We start from the raw sequence: 26,024 nt of genomic DNA on the forward strand, positions 1-26,024 counted from the left end.
TTTTTTTAAGTGTATAGTGCAGTGCGGTGCTGCAAAAAAAGGCAGCTCTTGAACAGACCATCGGCAAGAACTGTCTAACGTGCTCTAAAAGTCCTTGTTTAAGCATTTTGTGTTATGGGATGTGCTATGGGGTCTCCCGCAAACTCCTGCCTGTTAATCACTCTGTCACATGGTCTCCCAAAGGAACATATTTTCTTGGCTGATATCAGTACTGTATATTGCCAGGCATATTCCACTGCTGTCACTATTTAAGACAGACCTTCCATGCAAGTCCACTGTATTGAAAGCGAGTGTGAAAAAACACACTCAACCTGGTATGACTTAGTGTACAGTATGTGGGCTGGCAACCTTGAAATCAACCCAAACACTGTCTGTTCACAGTTCTCTGAACAAAATGGCCAGAGTTTGCCTGCCCATCCGAACCTCAAGCTGATGATGTGGAAGTTTGTCATTTAGTGGCAGTATCACTACCACCTCTAAATGAAAGATTCCTGCTGGTTTGTTTCAAATTGAAAACAAGCTGGTGGGGATCCTGAGTGACTTTTGTCCCCTCCCCTGCAAGGTACCCTCCCAATATTTTGGGCATGGGTCCTGGTATTGTTTGGGAGATGGGGAGAGAGCAAGCTATCTTCCCCTTTTCTGGCCAGTCAAGCTGCATGCCTGTATAAAGGTCCATTATGATATTTGAGGGGGACTCGTGCCCATTTTTGAAAAGGAGCTTTGAAAAGGACAAAGCTGTGGGCAGCACGGTCATGGTGACTGATATGGATCTACATCACATGTGTTGATTGACATTAGACTTCAATGGGGTTTGTAATTTTTAAGTGTTCAGTGAATGTCCAGTGAACCGAATTTTGCAGCCTTTCCGTGTTCATATTTGTGATGAGTAAAGCAAGCAAATAAGCTGCAGGACATCAGCAGCATTGAGATGTAAGAGGATGAAAAAAAAGGTAAAAAACCTTTCCATTCCAATACCAAATTTTCCAGGATGCACAGATATTGTCACCTACATAACATTCAGTAAGGGTTTACATCTACTTTACCAGGCCTGCCAGGGCCTACAAGCCCTACATCAACTCCCCCTATACACTTTTCAGCAGCACTTCCTATGCTTACCTTAATGTGGCTCCAAGAACCCTACCTTTTATAGGGAGGGGACTGGCTTATCCAAAATCTCCCTTATTGGCCCTTCAAAGCCAGCTATGCAATATGGTTGCTATGATAAATTCCCACATTAATTTACCAAATCCACAAACACAGGATTCACTGCTAGACCCTGGGTAGTTGTAAACCGACACTTTTCCGTATATATCCCTATATACAACAAGAGTATGACTGTAAATTTTTCCCTCCAGGAAGAGCTCAGCTACTTGTCTTAAGCTCTCAATAATTAGCATTTTTCTAACGACAATGCATGTAAAATGAATTCTGACATCTAGAGGGCCTAACTCAGCAGTTCACGTCAAAGTTACTTACTTCACATCTTGCTTCAGCCTTTTCACTTCAAAAGAAGTGTCTGCTAATGAACAGCAGCAGGGGAAAACAAAGCTGAAAGGGCCGTTATATTTCAATGAGATCTTCAGCGTTTATGACTAAATGACAATGTATTAAAATATAGTAGTACAATGAATAGCTCTTAGCAATTTAACGACTTCAGCCCTGGAAGGTTTTACCCCCTTCCTGACCAATCAATTTTTTTGCAATACAGCACTGCATTACGTTAACTGGCAATTGCACGGTCGTGCAATGCTGTACCCAAAATAAAAAAAAAAATATTTCCTTTTTCCCCACAAATAGAGCTTTCTTTTGGTGGTATTTGATACCGGTTTTTATTTTGTGCGCTATAAGCAAAAAAAGGCTGACAATTTTGAAAAAAAAAAAACAATTTTTTATTTTGCTCTAAAACACATCCAATAAAAAATAATTAAAAAATCACATTTCCTAATCAATTTAGTCCAATATGTATTCTGGTACATATTTTTGTTAAAAAAAGTCCCAATAAGCATACAGTATATTGACTGGTTTGCGCAAAAGTTATATAGTCTATAAACTATGGGATAGATTTAGGGGCTTTCTATTTTCTTTTATGTAGCACTGCCCCCGTAAGGACTGCCAGATTTCACTTTACAGGTCCCCCTGAGTTACCAGCATGCAATAATGACAGTTTCAAGTTCTTACTTTTTTCCTTCCTTGGCTCGCTCCAGTAATCAGTCCATGTGGTATTTCGTTGTTGTTTTTCTTTTATTTTAAATGGGGATAGGAGAAGGGAATAGTGGGATACTCCCATTTGAACTATAGACAATGCTTGAGGACTCCTATCTTACGATACAGCCAGGCTGTTCATCAGAGATGTATAGTAACTAAGTAGAACTACTTCACTACTGTACTTAAGTACCGAAAGGCGGTATCTGTACTTTCCTAGAGTAGAATTATTTTCTCCTACTTCCACTATTACTGCACTACATTTTTTCAATGATTTCAATACTTCTACTCCGATATTTTTTTTTTTTTTTGTGCTGCATAGTTACTCGTTACAATTATAAAAATTACCACTGCCAGAACAGTAGATGGCAGGTTTCATGAAGCTCAAAACATGTGTATTATCAGCGCAATTTTTTTTTCAAAACTACTGGTACTTTTACTTTCAGTACTCGAGTAGCAAATTTTTTTTAAAACAAACTACTTGCAATACTTAAGAACAAAAAATGTTGAATACTTTAGTACTTCTACTCAAGTCACTTTTTGATCGAGCACTTCCACTTCTACTCAAGTCACTTTTTGATCGAGCACTTGTACTTTTACTCAAGTATGGGTTTCGAGTACTTTATACAACTCTGCTGTTCATTCACCCTGCCACTATGGATGAACTTGGATTGAGTCTCTTTCTGTTAAGACGACTTGGTGAACTGACAATTATCTTCAGGTTACTCTCACTAGCATCCTCTTTCTTCTCCACTGCTGACACCCATCCACTTACTATCCTACACTTAGGGGTGGCCCCCCTCAGGTCAGGCCCCTTGAAACTCACGATACTGTGGTCCCAGGGTCTCCAGTGTTTCCCCTCTCACTCAGCTCTCTTGGACCTCTGGGTTCAGCTCCTCTCATCTATTCCTTAGGCCCTCAGTATGACCTCCTGCGTCTGCATGACACCTCTTCAGAGGAGGAGGCAGCCGCCCCCTCTCTCCAGGACTCTGCTCTCCAGCCAAAGACCCTGCAGCACATGTGCTACTGGCTTTTATACAGTATCCCAGAATTCACCGAGGTGACCTGCCCTCTGCCAATCACCAGGACTGTATCAAAAGCCTATGCACTCATTCGTCAGGTTTCCTCCCACTGTCCAACATGCCTCCCTCTTGGACCAACATGAAACACTCTCTAGACTGAAAGAATCTCATACTGAGGACAATGAGCAGACCTCCCTAACAGATCCTGCTCTCTGGTAGGTAGAGAGCAATATAGATTTACCTGCAGCCCCTCTGGAAAGCAGACAGAGCTCAAAACTATACTCTCTCACTAGCACCTACCTAGGAGGATGCTACACCTATATCTTTTACTAGTAATGGTGGCGATCAGCAATTTTTAGCGGTACGGTGACATTGCAGAGGACAACTCTGACACCAAGTGACACCTTTTGGGGAACAGTGACACCAATACAGTGACCAGTGCTAAATAAAATGCACTGTCACTGTATAAATGATACTGGCAGGGAAGGGATTAACATCTCAGGCAATCAAAGGGTTAAATGTGTTCCCTATGAATGCTTTCTAAGTGTGGGGAATGGGCTTTGATTAAAGGAAAACAGAGATCCCTGTTTCTGCTTAGCAGAAACACAAGATCTCCATTTTCCTCTCTGGCAAAACGACGGCCTGCCTTGTTCTATATAGGCAGACCTGCTCTTTTAAGGTCTATCCATAGATTTTCTATAATGTTGAGGTCAGGAGATTGGGAAGGCCATGGCAACACCTTCAGTTTACGCCTCTTGATGTTATCCCCAGTGGATTTTCGAGGTGTTTTTAGGATCATTATCCATTTGTAGAAGCCATCCTCTCTTTAACTTCAGCTTTTTCACAGATGGCATCAAGTTACCATGCAAAATTTGCTGAAATTTTATTGAATCCATTTTTCCTTCTACTCGTGAGATGTTCCCTGTGCCACTGGCTGCAATACAACCCCAAAGCATGATTTATCCACCCACATGCTTAACAGTTGGACAAAGGTTCTTTTCATTAAATTCTGTGCCCCTTCTTCTCCAAACGTATCTTTGCACATTGCAGTCAAAAAGTTCAATTTTAACCTCATCGGTCCACAGAACCTGTTTCCAAAATGCGTCAGGCTTGTCTATATGTTCATTTGCAAAGTTCAAACACTGATTTTTGTGATGAGGACGTAGAAGAGGTTTTCTTCTGATGACTCTTCCATGAAGACTATATTTGTACAAGTATCTCTTTATAGTGGAATAGTGTACCACAACTCCAGTGTCTGCCAGATCTTTCTGGAGGAATCGTGCAGTCAAACGTGGGTTTTGAATTGTTTTTCTCACAATCCTGCGAGCTTTTCTGTCTGATATTTTTCTTGGTCTTCCAGATCTTGCTTTAACTTCCACGGTTCCTGATGACTGCCATTTCTTAATTACATTCCGAACAGAGGATATTGACATCTGAAAACGCTTTGCTATCTTCTTATAGCCTTCTCCAGCTTTGTGAGCGTCAACTATTTTCAGTTTCAGTTTTCTAGACAACTGCTTAGAAAATCCCATGGTGCTGATTGTTGGGGCAAGGTCAGATGAGTCTGGGCATTTAAAACCTTTGAGATTGACATCACCTGGTCTTCCCAGACGATGATTAGAGCAAATAAAAAAAGGATGATATATGTGCTTAAGACAAAAAAAACTAAAAATATAAAGTATATGTACACAAGGCAGCTAGCTCAATAGGAAGATCACAGTCCATATAAATTAGTAGATGTATATTAGGAGCTGCGCCAGACATATATTATACAATCACAGTAATACAATCCATGAACAATCTAATGGAGTAGAACTGCAGATAAAGAGAAAGGACCCGATCCAATCAGCCAATCACCAGTGAATAGTGAGAGAGATGAGTTACACCCTGTGCTGACACCCGTAGCCTCTTACCGGAACTTTTGACCCTCCTGTCACAGAGTGGTCAAACAGGCATAAGGACAAACAGCGCTCGGCGTAAATGATGGTTCCTAGTCCCATTCCTCACATTCCTAAGCAGGGAGAGAAAACTTCACAATTCACAATGTGCAATGCCTTCACAGGACCCCATAGAAGTGTCTTTCACATACAGGCTCAGAAAAAGACAGAGGGACAGCCAATCGTGCCAAGTACATCAGGGCACATACATTTATTAAAAAGTAATGCACTTACATAATGGACATCATATATCAGCATCAATAGATAAAACCACGGTGTGTAGCGCTCTCAGCTCCGATACGTCCACCTTACGCGTATCGTCAAACATCTATGACATCATCAGAGGCGTGGTATAGCAGTGTGAGCACGCATTAAATAAGCTGGCGCCCGGAAGTGACACAACAGGAAATGTTCACCTCTTGTGTTCCACGCTCTGCAATATTCTGATCGAGCGAAAGGAAGTGACGCAACCGGAAGCTGTCACACCATGCACTCCATCTATTGCATTGTCTTAACCAGGCGGACAGGAAATGACAGAAAAATTCTCTGCCCATGTCTCCAAACTCGCCGGAAACAGACATAGAGCAGAGCTAACAGGCATTTGAAATAAATAAATAAAAACAAACGATCGGTAATGAAACCAAAGGTTATACATGATAACTTAAAAATGCTGACAATATGTGTAATATTAAAACAAACAATAACATAAACATTTTAAATGCACAAATATATATAAAGACATAAAAGGTGGCCCACATTCTCTAAACACCATAATATGCACAATATACTATATTAAAATACATCACAAACCAAGGGTAAAAATAATTATTTTTAGCTGTTGTTGATATCACAGTTAACATCCCAGTCAATGTTCATTCCCCAAGGAGAGTATGTTTTCATATCAAATATCCAGCGGGTCTCAAGCCTGGAGATCTCCCGCCGAACATTACTCCCTATCCAGTGGGGAATGAACCTGTCAATTCCCCAAATTTTGGTACCAGCGGGGTTCTTCCCATGATGTTTAGCATAGTGCTTAGAGACACTACGCTTAGGGAAACCCCTTCTAATGTTTCCTAAGTGTTCATTTACGCGAACCGCTAAAGTTCTAATAGTGCGGCCTATATATTGTAGGACGCATGGGCATTCCAGCAGATAAACAACGTTAGTAGTAGAACAACCGATGAAGGGTTTGATCTGAAAACTTTTAGATGTGGCAGTAGACTGAAAATCACTAGGGATGATCGAACGGTTCGGGTCGACCATCGGTTCGACCCGAACATTGGGTGTTCGAAATTCGGCTGAATTCCGAACTTTTTGCGGTAAAAGTTCGGAATTCGGTCACCAGAACCGCCCAAAATGCAATGGGACAGGAAGTGGGCTTTTAAAGCCCGTGATTGGCCCAGAAACGTCAGCAAAAGCCAATGAGGGGGCAGGAGTCTGCTAGGAACGTGATTGGAGTGACTACGGGGACCAGAGGCCAATCAGGAGTGAATACGCCCCACAGTATATAAGATAGCCCCGCCTAACCCCTAGCACAGTGATACAGAGTCTGTTGAAGAGAGTGGAAGCATTTCTCTTACTCCTGCTTTGCTACACTATGTTTTCTGCATAGACGAGTGCTTCTAAAGCTCCATATAGCAGAATTGCATTGAGTTTACAGCCAGTCAGTGTAGTTAGAAATACAGCGATTGTGCTGTTTTTTTTAGTTAGAAAAAAAAAAAAATTAAAAGGACAGTGTCAGTCTTCTGCTGTATGGAGCTGTTCTTTTAGTGTGAGGAAAGGGATATCTAGTGTAGTTAGGGAACATTGTACCACAGTAGTTAGATTCAACAATCTAGTTTCTGTAGGGAAAGTGAAAGTGTAAGGGTTCTGTGTAGTGAGCAGGTTGCACTGCTGATATATCTACAGCAGGTATACGTGCTTGCTAGTCAGCAAAATACATTGCCTCAGTGACAACTTAACGCCTGTTCTTGAAAGCGTTAGGTCCACTGTGCAAAAGGCTTTGCTACTGTGCGTGACACACATCTGCTGTGCTGTATTCAGCGACAACTGTGGGTCGCATAGCAGTGTGCGTTTTTCACCGCACAGAGTTGCCAATGCCTCAGTGACAACTTAACGCCTGTTCTTGAAAGCGTTATGTCCACTGTGCAAAAGGCTTTGCTACTGTGCGTGACACGCATCTGCTGTGTTGTATTCAGCGACAACTGTGGGTCGCATAGCAGTGTGCGTTTTTCACCACAGAGAGTTGCCAACGCCTCAGTGACAAATATGCCAGGTAGGCCAAGAAAAGGCATACGTGGCCCTGCTGCGGAAAGGGGCACAGCTTCTAGGGTGTCTAGAGGCAGGGGTGGACGTGGTGGTCAGTCCTCAGCCAGGCCACCATTTCGATTGTTCTCCGGCAGTGGCCAAGCTATACGTCCACAGCACGTACAGGAGGTGGTGGACTATATTACCAAACCCTCATCATCGGCATCATCTGCAACTACAGTGACCCAGGCAGAGAAAAGTGGTCAGTCTTCTGCAGTTGGCAGAACAAATAGAGATGAGTCCATGTCCACCTCACGTCCACCTCACGTCCACCCTTAGACCCAACTTCAGACATGGCAGAGGAGTCAGCTGAGCTGTTTGACCACAGTGTCGGCCATCTACTCCAGCCTGATGCTCAGTCCTTTATGGAGTCTGATGTTGGGTCTGAGGTTGAGGAGGAGGCAGAGCAAGCAAGAGGGGAGAGCAGATGGTCCGCTCCATCCAAGGCCGCACCTGTTGTCTCTGGGGCCACGTCTGATGCTCAGTCGTTTATGGAGTCAGATGTTGGGTCTGAGGTTGAGGAGGAGGCAGAGCAAGCAAGAGGGGAGAGCAGACGGCCCGCTCCATCTAAGGCTGCACCTGTTGTCTCCCGGGCCACGTCTGATGCTCAGTCCTTTATGGAGTCAGATGTTGGGTCTGAGGTTGAGGAGGAGGCAGAGCAAGCAAGAGGGGAGAGCAGACGGCCCGCTCCATCTAAGGCCGCACCTGTTGTCTCCCGGGCCACTATACACACCTCTTCTTGCTGGGCCTTTTTTGAGACATCTCATGCAGACCGAACAGTTGCGATCTGCAAAATTTGTCAGACGGGTATAAAACACGGCAAAAATGTAAACCACCTGGGTACAAGCTGCCTAAACAGGCATTTGACAACCCACCACTTGACCCGTTGGCAGGAGCATTTGAAGAACCCACAAAAGGGCCAAAGATCGGTCAGTCGGCCTCCTAGTCCTCTTTCATCGCGCTCCTCCTCGTGCTCCACCTGCACATCAGTCTGTCCCTGCAATAGTCACTCATCACCTGTTGGCAGCCTCCACTGACAGGGATGATGATATAGCAGGCAGAGTCGCATCTACCTCCAGCACACCACCAGCTGTAACATCTAGATGCCAAATTTTGATTCCACACATGCTGGAATGAAAAGAAATGTATACTCCCCGCCACCCACATGCCCAGCATCTAAACAGTAGTTTGGCAAATCTACTGGCTCTGCAACTGTTACCATTTAACCTGGTAGAATCTACTCCCTTCCGCGACTTTGCAAAATGTGCAGTTCCACAGTGGCAGGTGCCAAGTCGGCATTACTTTGCCCGTAAGGCCCTGCCATCCCTATACCAACATGTGGAAGGCAATGTAGTGTCGTCCCTGGCCAAGTCAGTCAGCCGTAAGATACACCTGACGGCTGACACTTGGTCAAGCAAACATGGGCAGGGACGGTACATTTCTGTCACTGCTCATTGGGTGACACTGCTTGCCAACGGAAGGGATTGTAGCCAAAGCTCGGTGCTGCAGCCAGTATTGCCCCCACGTCTGCAAACAGCTGGTGGTGTCGCTGATCCGGGTAGATCGATCACTTCTACCCCCTCCTGTTCCTCCTCCTCATCCTCCTCCATGCCCTCCTCTGCAGCATGGTCCTTTGAATATGATGAGGTACCACGTAAGCGTTCAAAGGGCTATTCTATGTCTCAGGCCAAAAGGTGCCATGCAGTGCTGCAGCTTGTGTGTCTAGGGGACAGGCAGCACACTGCCCCTGAGATTCTTGGGGCTCTGCAGGCACAGGCCCAGAGGTGGTTGACACCACGCCAGCTGCAGCCAGGAATGGTGGTTAACGATAATGGGTCAAACCTCCTGGTCGCCCTTCGGCAGGGAAAGTTGACCCATGTGCCATGACTGGCGCATGTCCTGAATCTCGTGGTACAGCAGTTTTTGAACCCGTACCCGGGAATGCAGATGTGCTAAGAATGGCAAGAAGGGTGTGCAGTCACTTCAGGCGGTCGTACAGTGCCACTGCAGGTTTGGCCGAAGTGCAGCGCCAGTTTCACCTGCCGATACACCGCCTCATCTGTGACATGCCCACCCGCTGGAACTCCACCTTGGCTATGCTGCAGCGCCTGTACAGGCAGCAGAGGGCCCTCAATTAATATCTCTGCGAGTACGGCACCAGCACTGGCTCAGCGCGCCTGGGCTTCTTTTCGCCACGGCAGTGGCTTTTGATTAAGGATGCATGCGCTGTCCTCTCGCCATTTGAGGAGGCCACAAGGATGGTCAGCCGGGACAGCGCATGCATCAGTGACACCCTACCGGTACTGTTTTTGTTGGAGCACACTCTGCGTGGCATTATGGACAGGGCACTGGAGGCAGAGCAGCAGGAGGAAGAGGAGGACTTCCTTGCCTCTCAAGGCCCCCTTTATCCTGAAAATCCTGACCCCATTATGCCTAGCTCCCAGAGGCCCGAGCAGGATCCAGGGGTGGAAGAGGAGGAGGAGGAGGAGGACGATTCTCCGGGAACTTTTGCAGGCTTTGAGGAGGAGGAGGAAGACATGCGGCAATCTGCAAGGCCTAGTTTGACTCCCTCGGGACACTTTGGAGTAGTACGTGGCTGGGAGGAGGAGGAGCACGTTCAAGATAATGTCATTTTGAGTGACCCCGAGGAGTCAGCTTCTGAGGCCTTTGCTAATTTGCAACGCATGGCAAACATCATGCTTCAGAGCCTGCGAAAGAACCCCAGAATCAAGGCCATTAAAGAGACTAACCACTATTGGTTGGCCACCCTACTTGACCACCGGTACAAGTTAAAAGTCTCTGAGCTTTTCCCATCCACCCAGAGAGTCCACAGGATCAAATCCCTTGAGGACAGTCTCAAGAGGATTCTGGTGAACACGTTCCCCGACCCCCGTAGGGTGCAGGGGCGGGGAAAACCTACCATGGACTCTACTGCGGGTCCCGAGAGGAGCGTTGGAGAAGGCTTGCGGTTGACGGATGCCTTTCGGTCTTTTTTTAGTCCTCACAGCGTCTGCATCACATGGTGGACGATTACGTCAGGGCACAAAGTGACACAGAGGGCTTTTCATGTGACGAATCAGATCCACTGGCATACTGGGTCTTAAGATTAGACCACTGGCCAGAACTGGCCCATTATGCCATGGAGTTGTTGGCCTGCCCTGCTTCCAGTGTCCTATCAAAACGGGCATTCAGCGCAGCAGGAGGATTCGTCACAGACCATCAAACGAGACTCTCCACCGACTCAGTCGACCGTTTGACATTCATTAAAATGAATCAGTCGTGGATATCAAGCTTTGATGCACCTGATGCAGACCTTGTAGACTAGTCTATTGTTGCGATGTGGCTGCTGAGCCTCAGTTTAAGCCTGGACCATGGTGCCACCCTCAAACCCTCCTCTCATTCTGTTTAGGTTCACAGAACCTCATTTTAGTTATACCAAAAATACCATGTTTGCGCACCTGTTCCACAGGTGCACACCTTTAGAATTTTTTGGCCTCCTTCAACACCTGCTCTTTAGGCTTACGGTGGGGAGGCTACACTAAACAAAAAATACCATGTTTGCGCACCTGTTCAACAGGTGCACACCTTTATAATTTTTTGGCCTCCTTCAACACCAGCTCTTTGGGCTTACGGTGGGGAGGCTACGCTAAACAAAAAATACCATGTTTGCGCACCTGTTCCACAGGTGCACACCTTCATAATTTTTTGGCCTCCTTCAACACCAGCTCTTTGGGCTTACGGTGGGGAGGCTACGCTAAACAAAAAATACCATGTTTGCGCACCTGTTCCACAGGTGCACACCTTTATAATTTTTTGACCTCCTTCAACACCAGCTATTTGGGTTTACTGTGGGGAGGCTACGCTAAACAAAAAATACCATGTTTGCGCACCTGTTCCACAGGTGCACACCTACATAATTTTTTGGCCTCCTTCAACACCAGCTCTTTGGACTTATGGTGGGGAGGCTCCGCCAACACCAAAAATACCATATTTGCGCACCTGTTCCACAGGTGCACACATTCATAATTTTTACGCCTTCTTCAACACCAGCTCTTTGGGCTTACGGTGGGGAGGCTCCGCCAACACCAAAATACCATGTTTGCGCACCTGTTCCACAGGTGCACACCTTCATAATTTTTACACCTTCTTCAACAGTAGCTCTTTGGGTTTACAGTGGTATGGCTCCGCCAACACCCAAACAACAATTTTTGCGCACCTGTTTCACAGATGCATATCATTGCAATTTTGTTTCTTACAAAGGCAATTATTGCCTTCACAACCAGCACTTTCATAGGGTTATGGTGTCAAGCATCGTCGGCACCACCAAAGGCCCAATTTGTAAGCATCCTTTACTTCTATTCAAACTCAAGAGACAACAGTATTCATCCAAAACATCTCTAATCTTGTTCACTGTGCACTACATTGTGGCCCCTACCCCTAACCCTAACCCTCAATGTATCCGTGCATATACTGTATGTCTGTTCTTGTGAGAATTCAAGTTAAAGTGCACCAAACACCATTTTACATGAAATAAAGTGCATCTGCATACATCTTTTGACTTCTTGAAAACATTTGGTAATAATAGCCCCATTGTGAAAATACACCCGTTAATTATATGCACATTTAAAGAGACAGCACCTTTTTCCAAAAAAAAAACTCTAATCTTGTTCCCAGTGCACTGCATTATGTCCCCATCATACACAATGGCTGTGCAGTTGATTATGAGCAAAATAAATGCGCGGTTAAGCAAAAAAGTCATTTTTGAAGGTTTGGCATGCTATAATTCTGGTTCTGGACATGCTACAGAGCTGAAAGTTCACAGGTACACCTTTTAGACCCCCAGACACTAAATCCAAAGAAATCTAATTTTTTTTTTCAATAATTTTTTCATTAATTGGCTCTCTATCAAAAACGACAATTTTTAAGAACTTTTTTTTGTGTGATTAATAGTCCCTGGGGCATGACCCAGAACCCTAGGCACTTTTTAGGGACATTTATTGGGTTTTAGGGCTTCAAAATGGTGTTTTGATTCCAGAAGTTCGGGTCCCATTGATTTCAATGGTGTTCTGGTATCCGAACCGAACTTTCAGGAAATTCGGGTGTTCTGGTCGAACCAAACTTTTCAAAAGTTCGATCATCCCTAAAAATCACATATTCTCCTTCCAGGTAGGACATTAACCTGGCATACTGCACACTTTTGACATGGGAAAAAGCCATTCAGGTTTTGGAAAAAGGAAACGCGATTGGGTTTATCCAAAACGTTAGGGGCAATTTGCAAGCGTAGGGGAGGAAGACCCCTAAAAACGACAGGAGGGGCCTCAGGTAAGCGGGGACCCAACACCACGTCATTCCTGAGGACACCCCAATGCCTTTTAAAAATGCGCTTGACATCCTGATATTGCCTCGAAAAAGTAGTAATGAAGGAAAAACCAAACTTATCCGAGTCTATGAGGACCTTTTCCTTAACCTCCAATAGAGATGATATGTCATGTTGGCCAATATCATAGATAATAGAGTCCAGGGTAGATGCATTATACCCTTTATCCACCAATCTGTTCTTCAAGATATGTGCTTGTTTCAAGTAGTCCTCCCTCTCGGTACAGTTTCGGCGTAGCCTTAAAAACTGGCTCTTGGGAACTGAACCCAGCCAAGAGGGATGATGGCAACTACTCTGGTTGATAAAGCCATTACGATCAGTACTTTTAAAATAGGTACTGGTAACAATGGAGCCTTCCTTGATCTCTATCTTAAGGTCTAGGAAGTTGATACTCTTGTTACTGGCCTCATGTTGTAATATTATGCCCAATGAGTTGCAGTTAAGCTCTTCCATGAACAAATCCAAAGATTTTCTATCACCATCCCAGAGGAGGAGGACGTCATCTATATGGCGCCGCCAGAGAACCAATTGGGACCTCCGGCAGGCATGGATGACATCCTCCTCCCATTTGGCCATGAACAAATCTGCCATGCTTGCGCAAATTTCGCGCCCATGGCGATGCCCCTAGTTTGTAAAAAATAGGTGCCGCCAAACCAAAAATAATTATGCTGCATGGCAAACAGCATTAAAGACAGAATAAACTGTTGCTGGATGGGTAAAATAGAATCATCCCTGTTCAAGAAAGCTTCAATCGCACCATAACCATGCTGATGGGAGATGATGGTATACAATGAATGGACGTCCGCTGTAGCCACAACTCCAGTGTCTGCCAGATCTTTCTGGAGGGATCGTGCAGTCAAACGTGGGTTTTGAATCGTTTTTCTCACAATCCTGCGAGCTGTTCTGTCTGATATTTTTCTTGGTCTTCCAGATCTTGCTTTAACTTCCACTGTTCCTGATGACTGCCATTTCTTAATTACATTCCGAACAGAGGATATTGACATCTGAAAATGCTTTCCTATCTTCTTATAGCCTTCTCCAGCTTTGTGAGCGTCAACTATTTTCAGTTTCAGTTTTCTAGACAACTGCTTAGAAGATCCCATGGTGCTGATTGTTGGGGCAAGGTCAGATGAGTCTGGGCATTTAAAACCTTTGAGATTGACATCACCTGGTCTTGACAGACGATGATTGAGAACAATCCATGACACTGGCAGGTCTCAGCCTTGCAAAGGGGGCAGTGCAAAATTCTGCAGGGTGTCCAAACTTTTGCAGATGCTATTTTTTTGTTTTCTGTAATTTTGAAAGTGTCAGTGATGGAAATAAAATCTAACTTTTGTTGACATATTATAATAATGTCTAATCTGTAATTTGATGCCTTTTGGAGATTTGTCCATCTTTCCTTGGCTTCTTTATGCACATTAATACAAATTTTTACCTGGGGTGCCCAAACTTTCGATCCTCACTGTATATATATATATATATATATATATATATATATATATACTGCAGCCCTCAAATTTTTCACTCGCCTGCTCGCATTTTGCAAGTGAAAAATGATTGAATGAGAGCAAGGAGAGGAAGAAACAGAACACTGTCTGGACGTGCAGGGGTGGGCAGTGTCCATATCTGTGATGAGGGGGGGGGGCGCACTAGGAGCTTCTGTCTTCACCTGCCTGACAGGAGTGAATGTCATTCTCCCTCCTGTTATTGCAGCAGCACAATGCATGATTTCTGGACTCCTCCGTTCCAGCCACTTATCTCTCCTGCAGCCGTTAATCACTTCTCTCCTTCCAAGCTATCCCCCCCCTCCCCTGTTGGTTTGTTCTACTCGGCCAGGTTACTTTCACTTTGTCTGTCTCCTCGCACTTGTCTTTATCTTCCCTGCACAATCGTAAGTCCTCTGTTCACATTAACCCTTCATATACTTCTATCTTTCAGCTGTCCTCTCCATAAATTTGTACTGTATGTCCTGCAGCCTCTGGTCCCAGCTCTGAGCATTCCAAGCAGCCATTTAGCTGACCCTGTCCTGTCCCAAAATACAGCCTTAGCACTTTCTCTACAGCCCTTCATTAACATATATTATTACAACCCAGACCCCCCAGCCCCCCCTATTCACTCTCTTATCCCTAATAACTGGTGAACTGTGGTTTGGCCAGTGTAATTGTATGTGCGTTTTACCTGGATTTTAGGTGCATTTCTATTGAATTTCTATTACAAAGTGCGTTTTCATGAAAGCGCTTTAAAGTCCTGCATGCTGCATCTTTGATGCGGCTTCAGAAAACGTGTAATAGAATTCAATAGAAAGGCACCTAAAATCCAGGTAAAACGCACATACAATCACACTGTTGTTATTAATATTTATTTGTGCAACTTCTGCAGTCATGCAAAAACATTTAACAATGTAATTTTATAAAATAATTTTTTGAGGGCGCATTTAGGGGCGGGGCAGGGTAGGGGTTAGGTGGGGCAAGTAGTGGCGAGTAACCCTTAAGCCCTGGCTAGTAGCTCAGGACTTGAAATTTTGAGCCCTGTATATATATATATATATATATATATATATATATATATATATATATATATATATATATATATTTTTTTTTTTATAAAGCAGCTTTTACAATGAGGGTTCTTCCAGAAGTTGCTAGAGGTTTCATATTCAGTGTCAGATTGACCTCCTGCATAAGGAAGATTGTACTGTCCTACATAATTGTGCATTGTCACAAACACCTATGTATGCATGTGATTCTGTACATGGAGACGGAGCTGGCCACTTGTCTCTGTGCGCACTGTTAAAGTGATGACAAATGGGCTATTTAAGGATGAGCACTATTGAATAGTCTTTAATCAGGATGAGCTGAGCGTTTGATCTAAAAATTTGCACCCCCAACCATTCACTTACATGGTGTAACCAGCCCATTCACCTTTATTGTTGGGAATCCTGATTCCAATAAGCCCCACTCACAGATCCCCTCAACCACTGGGCCAGGGTTGTGGGGTAAAGGCCTTGTCCTCATTAAGATTGAACTGCATGTTCATGCTTGAGCTCACTTCCAAGCCCCTTTAAAGCAAAGAATTTAACCTGCTTTGAAGCAAGGACTAGACATTCACTCACTGTGAGTGGGGAGACTACCCTGAAAAAAAAAAAGTCCTACCCTTTATAGACCCCACAGTAATTACTTTGGAATGGGATAAAACTGGATAAGAAAATACTATTCAAACAAGTGGCATGCATATTCTTACTTGCCGCTGTGGCTAACAGAGGGTAAAATTAAGGAAAGCCTAGATAACATTAACACAAATAAATCACCAGGACCATATGGCTTGCACCCGAGAGTACTCAAAGAACTCAATAGGGTTATATCTAGACTGTTGTTCCTGATCTTTGCAGACAGTATTTTGACAGGAACTGTACCATGTGACTGGAGGAAAGCCAATGTGATACCAATATTCAAAAAAGGGCAGAGGCATATTACGGGAAAGTATAGGCCGGTCAACCTGACATCAATAGTATGTAAATTACTGGAAGGGATGATAAGGGACTATATCCAAGAATTTGCTAAGGACAACAGTATCATCAGCAGCAATCAGCACGGGTTTACAAAAGGACATTCTTGCCAAATCAATCTGTAACATTTTACAAGGAGGTGAGCTGTAGATAGGGGGAGACCTGTGAATGTGGTGTATCTGGATTTTGCTCAGGTGTTCAATACAGTTCCCCACAAACGCTTAATCTACAAACTAAAGTATGCAGGCATCGACCACAAGGTTTGTTCTTGGATAGAAAACTGGTTACAGGGGCGTGTCCAAAGGGTAATGATAAATAACGCATACTCAGACTGGTCTGGAGCGGTAAGTGGGGACCCCAAGGCTTAGTCCTGAGACCGATTTTGTTCAATTTATTCATAAATAACATTGAGGATGGGATCATTAGCCAAATCTCAATTTTTGCGGATGACACAAAAATAGGCAGGGCAATAACTTCTCATCAAGATATAGAAACCTTACAGAATAACCTGAACCTGAAAATAACAGAGTGGGCAACTACATGGCATATGAGGTTTAATGTGGAGAAATGTAAGGTATTTCACTTCGCTAAAAATATAAATGCAAAAAAAAAAAAAATATATAAATGCAAAATATGCTCTAGGGGGGGAACCTCTGGGGAATCAAGAATGGAGAAAAATCTGGGGGTCTTAGTGGAAGATAGACTAAGCAATAGCATGCAATGTCAAGCTGCAGCTGCCAAAGCCGGTAGAATATTAGCATGCATAAGGAAGGGGATATATTCCAGAGATAAAGCTATAATCCTACCACTTTATAAAACCATGGTTACCAATCCTCAGAAGGGCTGTGCTGGAACTGGAGAGAGTCCAAAGAAGGGCAACTAAACTAATTATGGGATTGGGGGGCCTTAGTTATAAGGAGCGTTTGCAAGTGCCTAATTTATTCTCCCTGGAGAAGAGACGACTAAGAAGGGACATGATAGTGATTTACAAATATAAAAATGGGTAAAGAGGCGCTGGTGATCTTTTAGCTGGATATAAATATTAGTTGGTTACGTATTTTATAAAAATCATATATAAAAAATATATAGACAATATAGTATATGAGACACGTGCATTAAAAAGTATACTTATTAAGGTGCTTATTAATATTAATATTTATGTCCCAAATATTTGATAGTGTATAAATTATATAAATATGGTATTAGTATTTTAGGTGCAACAGACAAAAAAAATGTGCTTATAGTGCATAAACTTAATTAAAGTGCAAATGCTGACCTTGATTTTCCAATAAATTATTAAGTATTATAAAAAGTGCTTAATATCTCCACCAATAAGTTATATTCACATATAATAAATAAAGAAAAAAATTATTAGTGCTCAAAAATTTGTGAAGAAAGTCTCTATGATTCTGGATTTTTCATGCAACCAAATTGTGCGTTTTTTGTGATCTTTAATTCTTTCTTTAAAAAGTGCTCCAAGTGCTGGGGTGTGTCACACGTGGCCTCTTACCAGCTTTCCACAGGTCACAAGGACCTCCAGCGCATGTGATCCCTTTAAATTGGGTGGATCAAACCTCTCCTCGATACTTTGTATATCCTGCTCCTACGTTACTCGAGGTGGACAATATAGTCCGTACATATAAAGATAGGAAAAAAGCTTCCAATGGTGAAATATTGTTTATTTGGTAAAAAACACACACTAAGGATAACAATTTGCCTCTTACTCTTTGTTGTGCCCTCCTGGCACTGGGCAATTAAGCAGTATGGGTCACGGGTGTTGGGAAGATATCCTCAGGGGATCTGCAGCTCCCTCATGTATCTCTCTCCCTGTTCCGTTTATGCCGGTCGGCTTGCGTCCCAGCCACTGCCTCGAATGCCTCTGTTAGTTCCGGGTTTAGCATTAACCACAATGCATTTCGCTCATTGTGCGTCATCAGGCGGTTCCTGCTACCCGGAGTTTCCTGTACTAAATATCACTCTCATTCATTTGATTGGCTGATGTTCGATCTCTCCAACATCTCCATTTTATTATAATTTTGGGTGACACTGAAAAGGATCTTTCTTACCACTACCTTAGATCTTTAATTAATCCATTTATTAAAATAAGGTTTTGTTGCAGATCCTCTGGGTATCTTCCCACTACCCACATCGGTCATACAGCAATCTTTTCAAATCATTACACTTATCAAAACAATATTCCAAGGCATACATATATTTTAAATCAAACATAATATTCATAAACAATCTTTATTTAAAAACTATTATTTAAAATTCTATGTGTTACTATTTATTTTGCGTGCTATTTTTAATCCTAGCGCCATCTAGTGGATTTTTGTGAGAACATATGTTCCTATTTTCTTTTTTCCTTCTTTTCAGGATAGGGATGTATTCTCATTATATTAATTAGATTATATAAATATAGATATATATAAAACATTTAAAATTAATTTTAAAATTGTAATTTTTAATAATATACATTATATTGGAAAATAGACTGCAAGGGATATATTATATATATCTTTATTTTAAAAGACTATAAAAATCTATATAATTCTATAAAATCTTTTAAAATTCATATAATTCTATAAAATCTTTTTTAAAAATTATTCAGGTAGCAATTGAGGTCTATGTCGGCGTTTAACCCCATAGGTTTCAGAGTCTTTAATCTATGAATCCATACAGTTTCATTCTGTGATATCATTTTTCTCATGTCTGAACCTCTCCAATGATTCACTATTTTATCTATTCCACAAAACCAAAGTAGAGAGGGGTCATGGTTGTGGTATATTCTGAAGTGGTTTGATAGGCTGTGCTTTCTGAAACCTTTTTTAATATTGTCGACATGTTCCCCAATTCTCTTCGCTAAGGTGCGAGTAGTGCGTCCAATATATTTTAGCCCGCAGGGGCAAATGCACATGTATGTAACAAATCTGGTGTCACATGTGATAAATTGTTTTATCTCAAATTCTCTGTTATCCGATGAGAAAAACTTGTGCTCGATCCTTTTCTTGAAATTGCTTGTCCTGCAGGCTTTGCATCTTCTGCACCTATAAAAGCCATTTTTCGCAAAGAACATCTGTTGTCTTTTAGGTGGATCTGGTACATTTTTTGCTAAAATATTGCGTAGTCCCGGGGCCCTTTTATAAATAAATTTCAGATTTTTTGGAAGGAGTGATTTTAGTGTATCATCTCTGAGGAGAATATGCCAGTTTTTCTTTAAACAGTATTCAACTTCCTTGTATTGTGTATTAAACCCCGTTATAAAGGCAAGTTCAAAGTTGGAATTTTCTTTTTTTCTTCTTTTTCTTCTTGTTCCTTAGAAGGTCTTCTCTCTTCATTTCGGATATTTTCTTTTGGGTATTTTTTAGGTCTTTTTCTTTGTATCCTTTTTCTTTAAACCTTTCTATTAATTTATCTGTTTGTGTATTGTAGTCTATGAAGTTCGTACAATTCCTTCTTATCCGGGTGAATTGCCCTTTGGGTATGGCCTGTATCCACGCCGGATGGTGGCAACTTCTTTTAGAGATATATCCGCTTGTGTCCACTTTTTTGAAGAAGGTCCTTGTGTTTAAAGTGCTATTGTGCTTATATATCTCAAGGTCTAGAAATTGTACCGTATTCTTATCCATGTTTCCAGTAAATTTTATCTGGTATTTGTTGTTATTCATCCTTTTAAAGAATTGTTCCAGGGATTCTTGGGATCCTTCCCACACAACCAAGATGTCATCCAGATATCGACGGTAGTATTTCAACTGTTGTGGGAATTTTGCATAAATTTCTTCCTCTTCCCATTTGGCTAAAAATATGTTTGCTACGCTGGGAGCATAACGTGCTCCCATGGCTACACCCTTTATTTGCTTGTAGTATTCATTCTTGTACCAGAAATGGTGGTTTGACATAGCCATATTTAAGCCTTCCAGTAGAAATTCTCTTTGGGAATCTTTTAGGTTTGTGTACTTTTCTAAAGCCCATTTAGTAGCACTTAGTGCATCCTGCTGTTTGATGTTAGTATATAATGTCTCCACATCAATCGATGTCAGTATTGTATGTTCGGTGATATTTATATTCTCTACAACCACCGGGAAGACCAATAATTAGTGGCATTGAATCCCTATATGCTAGAATAGGTGAATATTTGGATATATTTCTCCAGCCTATAGCTGCCATTGGAAGATCCTTTTTGAAGGACACCAAGGAAACAATAAATTCACTAGAGAATATAAATATCACCGAACATACAATACTGGCATCGATTGATGTGGAGACATTATATACTAACATCAAACAGCAGGATGCACTAAGTGCTACTAAATGGGCTTTAGAAAAGTACACAAACCTAAAAGATTCCCAAAGAGAATTTCTACTGGAAGGCTTAAATATGGCTATGTCAAACCACCATTTCTGGTACAAGAATGAATACTACAAGCAAATAAAGGGTGTAGCCATGGGAGCACGTTATGCTCCCAGCGTAGCAAACATATTTTTAGCCAAATGGGAAGAGGAAGAAATTTATGCAAAATTCCCACAACAGTTGAAATACTACCGTCGATATCTGGATGACATCTTGGTTGTGTGGGAAGGATCCCAAGAATCCCTGGAACAATTCTTTAAAAGGATGAATAACAACAAATACCAGATAAAATTTACTGGAAACATGGATAAGAATACGGTACAATTTCTAGACCTTGAGATATATAAGCACAATAGCACTTTAAACACAAGGACCTTCTTCAAAAAAGTGGACACAAACGGATATATCTCTAAAAGAAGTTGCCACCATCCGGCGTGGATACAGGCCATACCCAAAGGGCAATTCACCCGGATAAGAAGGAATTGTACGAACTTGATAGACTACAATACACAAACAGATAAATTAATAGAAAGGTTTAAAGAAAAAGGATACAAAGAAAAAGACCTAAAAAATACCCAAAAGAAAATATCCGAAATGAAGAGAGAAGACCTTCTAAGGAACAAGAAGAAAAAGAAGAAAAAAGAAAATTCCAACTTTGAACTTGCCTTTATAACGGGGTTTAATACACAATACAAGGAAGTTGAATACTGTTTAAAGAAAAACTGGCATATTCTCCTCAGAGATGATACACTAAAATCACTCCTTCCAAAAAATCCGAAATTTATTTATAAAAGGGCCCCGGGACTACGCAATATTTTAGCAAAAAATGTACCAGATCCACCTAAAAGACAACAGATGTTCTTTGCGAAAAATTGCTTTTATAGGTGCAGAAGATGCAAAGCCTGCAGGACAAGCAATTTCAAGAAAAGGATCGAGCACAAGTTTTTCTCATCGGATAACAGAGAATTTGAGATAAAACAATTTATCACATGTGACACCAGATTCGTTACATACATGTGCATTTGCCCCTGCGGGCTAAAATATGTTGGACGCACTACTCGCACCTTAGCGAAGAGAATTGGGGAACATGTCGACAATATTAAAAAAGGTTTCAGAAAGCACAGCCTATCAAACCACTTCAGAATATACCACAACCAGGACCCCTCTCTACTTTGGTTTTGTGGAATAGATAAAATAGTGAATCATTGGAGAGGTTCAGACATGAGAAAAATGATATCACAGAATGAAACTGTATGGATTCATAGATTAAAGACTCTGAAACCTATGGGGTTAAACGCCGACATAGACCTCAATTGCTACCTGAATAATTTTTAAAAAAGATTTTATAGAATTATATGAATTTTAAAAGATTTTATAGAATTATATAGATTTTTATAGTCTTTTAAAATAAAGATATATATAATATATCCCTTGCAGTCTATTTTCCAATATAATGTATATTATTAAAAATTACAATTTTAAAATTAATTTTAAATGTTTTATATATATCTATATTTATATAATCTAATTAATATAATGAGAATACATCCCTATCCTGAAAAGAAGGAAAAAAGAAAATAGGAACATATGTTCTCACAAAAATCCACTAGATGGCGCTAGGATTAAAAATAGCACGCAAAATAAATAGTAACACATAGAATTTTAAATAATAGTTTTTAAATAAAGATTGTTTATGAATATTATGTTTGATTTAAAATATATGTATGCCTTGGAATATTGTTTTGATAAGTGTAATGATTTGAAAAGATTGCTGTATGACCGATGTGGGTAGTGGGAAGATACCCAGAGGATCTGCAACAAAACCTTATTTTAATAAATGGATTAATTAAAGATCTAAGGTAGTGGTAAGAAAGATCCTTTTCAGTGTCACCCAAAATTATAATAAAATGGAGATGTTGGAGAGATCGAACATCAGCCAATCAAATGAATGAGAGTGATATTTAGTACAGGAAACTCCGGGTAGCAGGAACCGCCTGATGACGCACAATGAGCGAAATGCATTGTGGTTAATGCTAAACCCGGAACTAACAGAGGCATTCGAGGCAGTGGCTGGGACGCAAGCCGACCGGCATAAACGGAACAGGGAGAGAGATACATGAGGGAGCTGCAGATCCCCTGAGGATATCTTCCCAACACCCGTGACCCATACTGCTTAATTGCCCAGTGCCAGGAGGGCACAACAAAGAGTAAGAGGCAAATTGTTATCCTTAGTGTGTGTTTTTTACCAAATAAACAATATTTCACCATTGGAAGCTTTTTTCCTATCTTTATATGTACGGACTATATTGTCCACCTCGAGTAACGTAGGAGCAGGATATACAAAGTATCTGGGAGAGGTTTGATCCACCCAATTTAAAGGGATCACATGCGCTGGAGGTCCTTGTGACCTGTGGAAAGCTGGTAAGAGGCCACGTGTGACACACCCCAGCACTTGGAGCACTTTTTAAAGAAAGAATTAAAGATCACAAAAAACGCACAATTTGGTTGCATGAAAAATCCAGAATCATAGAGACTTTCTTCACAAATTTTTGAGCACTAATAATTTTTTTCTTTATTTATTATATGTGAATATAACTTATTGGTGGAGATATTAAGCACTTTTTATAATACTTAATAATTTATTGGAAAATCAAGGTCAGCATTTGCACTTTAATTAAGTTTATGCACTATAAGCACATTTTTTTTGTCTGTTGCACCTAAAATACTAATACCATATTTATATAATTTATACACTATCAAATATTTGGGACATAAATATTAATATTAATAAGCACCTTAATAAGTATACTTTTTAATGCACGTGTCTCATATACTATATTGTCTATATATTTTTTATATATGATTTTTATAAAATACGTAACCAACTAATATTTATATCCAGCTAAAAGATCACCAGCGCCTCTTTACCCATTTTTATATCTATTTATTGTTTTAAACAATTAAAGGGGCAGCAGGTTTTAATATCTTTAGAAAGAGCTAGGCGCCTTCGCCAACGTTTTTAGTGATTTACAAATACCTCGATGGTGATCTCAGCATAGGAAAAAAAACTATTTTGTCTCAAGGAGTGTAAGACGACACATGGCCACACAATGAGATTAGAGGAGAGGCGGTTTAACCTTAAGCTATCTAAGGGGTTTTTCACTGTAAGGGCGGTAAGATTGTGGAACTTCCACAATTGGTGGTAACTGCAGGGAGTATAGCTATTTTTAAAAGACTCTTGGACGTGCATCTCAAAGATCACAACATTCAGGGTTATGGGAAATGAATACGTCATTGACACACACACCTGCACAGGTTGAACTGGATGGACTGTTGTCTTTTTTGAACCTCAACTACTATGTAACTATGTAACAATGTACTTGAATCTTAGTATGCTTTATATCACGGGTATGCAAATTGTGGCCCTCCAGATGTTGCATAACTACAAGTCCCATGAGGCATAGCATGACTGACAGCCACAAACATGACACCCAGAGGCAGAGGCATGATGGGACTTGTAGTGTTGCCAACAGCTGGAGCGCCACAGTTTGCATATCCCTGCTTTATATGTTTCTGTGCTGTAATGCAGTGTACAACTTTGCCTCTGCGCAAGTTCTTCCTATAATAAAGATCAGTTAATGCTGCTCTCTTTCTTCGTGATTGGTCTTGTATCAACCCCCTTCTGTAGTGTTCTGCAGGCACCCTGTAGTGAGACCAACAGCTCTGCTCTCTGCACAGTCTATACACCGATCAGCCATAACATTATGACCACCGACAAGTAAAGGGAATATCTAGTTACAATGGCATCTGAAAATTGGTGGTATATCTTAGGTAGCAAGTGAACATGTTGCCCATAAAGTTTATGTGGTGAAAGCAGAAAAAAATGGGCATCACAGTTTGTTGTGCATGGGGCTGTGAAGCCCATGGTGACCCATGTCCACAGCCAAAAGCTTCTACAATGGTCACATGAACATCAGAACTGGACTACGGAGCAATGGAAGAAAGTGCCCTGCTCTGATGAATAATGTTTTCTTTTACATTATGTGGATGGCCAGGTGTGTGTGTGTCAAGGCTCCAGGCTCCAGGATGCGGTCTAAGAAGGCTAGTCGGCAGAGGCAGTGTGATGCTTTGGGCAATGTGGGCAATGTTCTGCTGGGAAACCTTGGGTCCTACCATTCATGTGGATGTTACTTTGATGTCTATGTTTCAACGGGTTAAGGTTGTTTTAGCAAAAGGGGGCCATACTCAATATTAGGTGGGTGGTCAAAATGTTATGGCTGATTAGAGATGGCCTTGCGGTTCGCCCGGCGGTCGGTTCGCGGTGAACTTTGCTTGTTCGCTACCCGCCAAATTTTCGGACACATGGCATCGTTCGCGACGGCCATATTTGTTTACATTGGGGAGAACTTTGACCCGTGACACAGCTGTCAGGTGGAACGGTGCAGCCAATTGAAACATTTAGGTTAATCCACAGTATAATATACTTTGTAGAAAGCATATTATAGTGGATTAGTACTGTGACGAGACCCTTGCTCGCTCTGCCGATCATACACAATGGATACATCAGCCATTGGACCATATTTTGAAAATACTTCTCTTAGATCTCGCTCCGTTGTGTAAAGACTTAGGCCAAACACGCCCAAACATCAGTTAGGATCAGGATTTGCCGGACTTACTCTACTTCCTATATGCCGCTTTCGATTTGACATGGGAGAGCGACTGTGGCTGTGACGTCTGGTGGTCCCGGCCATGGCGGCCTCTGGGGCATAAGAGGAAGTTAAATGGCCCAAATCATTCCCCAAAAGTACTTCTGCGGGTAACTAGTAATCCCACTCGCACATATCGCTCCCCTGAGCCCCAATCCAAGAGGACTTGGGCGGTGGATAAACGTAGCACCTTGCCCCCTGCTACCCTGACTGCAACAGTGTGGCCGGTCCGGGCTGACTGGGGAATCATGTGAGGCTGGATGAGGGTAATCGTAGCCCCGGAATTGCGGAATCCCTGGGCCGGCTGCCCATTAACCCATACTGCCTGGCGATGGTGCTGCCGATTATCTCCGGCAGCAGCTTGGATAGGATCCGCTTCGAAAAGTTCGCCCCACTCTTCCTGAACATCTCGATGGTTGGGCTCATTCTGGTAGCAATGAGCCGCTGGTCTGGATGGATGATTAGTCTCTCGATACCTCGTGGATTGGATAAGGCAATATTGTTGCAGATGACCAGTTCGGTTACAGGTATAGCACTTAGGTCCGGTAGGAGGGTTGGGTCGGGCTGGGGGTCTAGAGGCGGACCACTGAGGTACTGAAGTCGGCTTAGAGGCTGGT

General features: G+C 42.0%; 1 protein-coding gene and 1 long non-coding RNA gene across 2 annotated transcripts in view; one reads left to right on the top strand and one right to left on the bottom strand.

Annotated features, from left to right (window-relative positions):
* The window catches only part of CACNA1I (calcium voltage-gated channel subunit alpha1 I), a 2,042,880-nt gene that overhangs the window by 1,753,424 nt on the left and 263,432 nt on the right, over nucleotides 1-26,024 (bottom strand). The window lies entirely within an intron of this gene.
* On the top strand, nucleotides 7,416-12,336 carry LOC309561986. Its single transcript, XR_014225612.1, has 2 exons — nucleotides 7,416-7,517; nucleotides 11,968-12,336. It is a non-coding gene; the product is annotated as an uncharacterized lncRNA (long non-coding RNA).

This window comes from Pelophylax lessonae (assembly GCF_965119305.1).
Source record: "Pelophylax lessonae genome assembly, chromosome: 8".
Taxonomy (NCBI): Eukaryota; Metazoa; Chordata; class Amphibia; order Anura; family Ranidae; genus Pelophylax; species Pelophylax lessonae.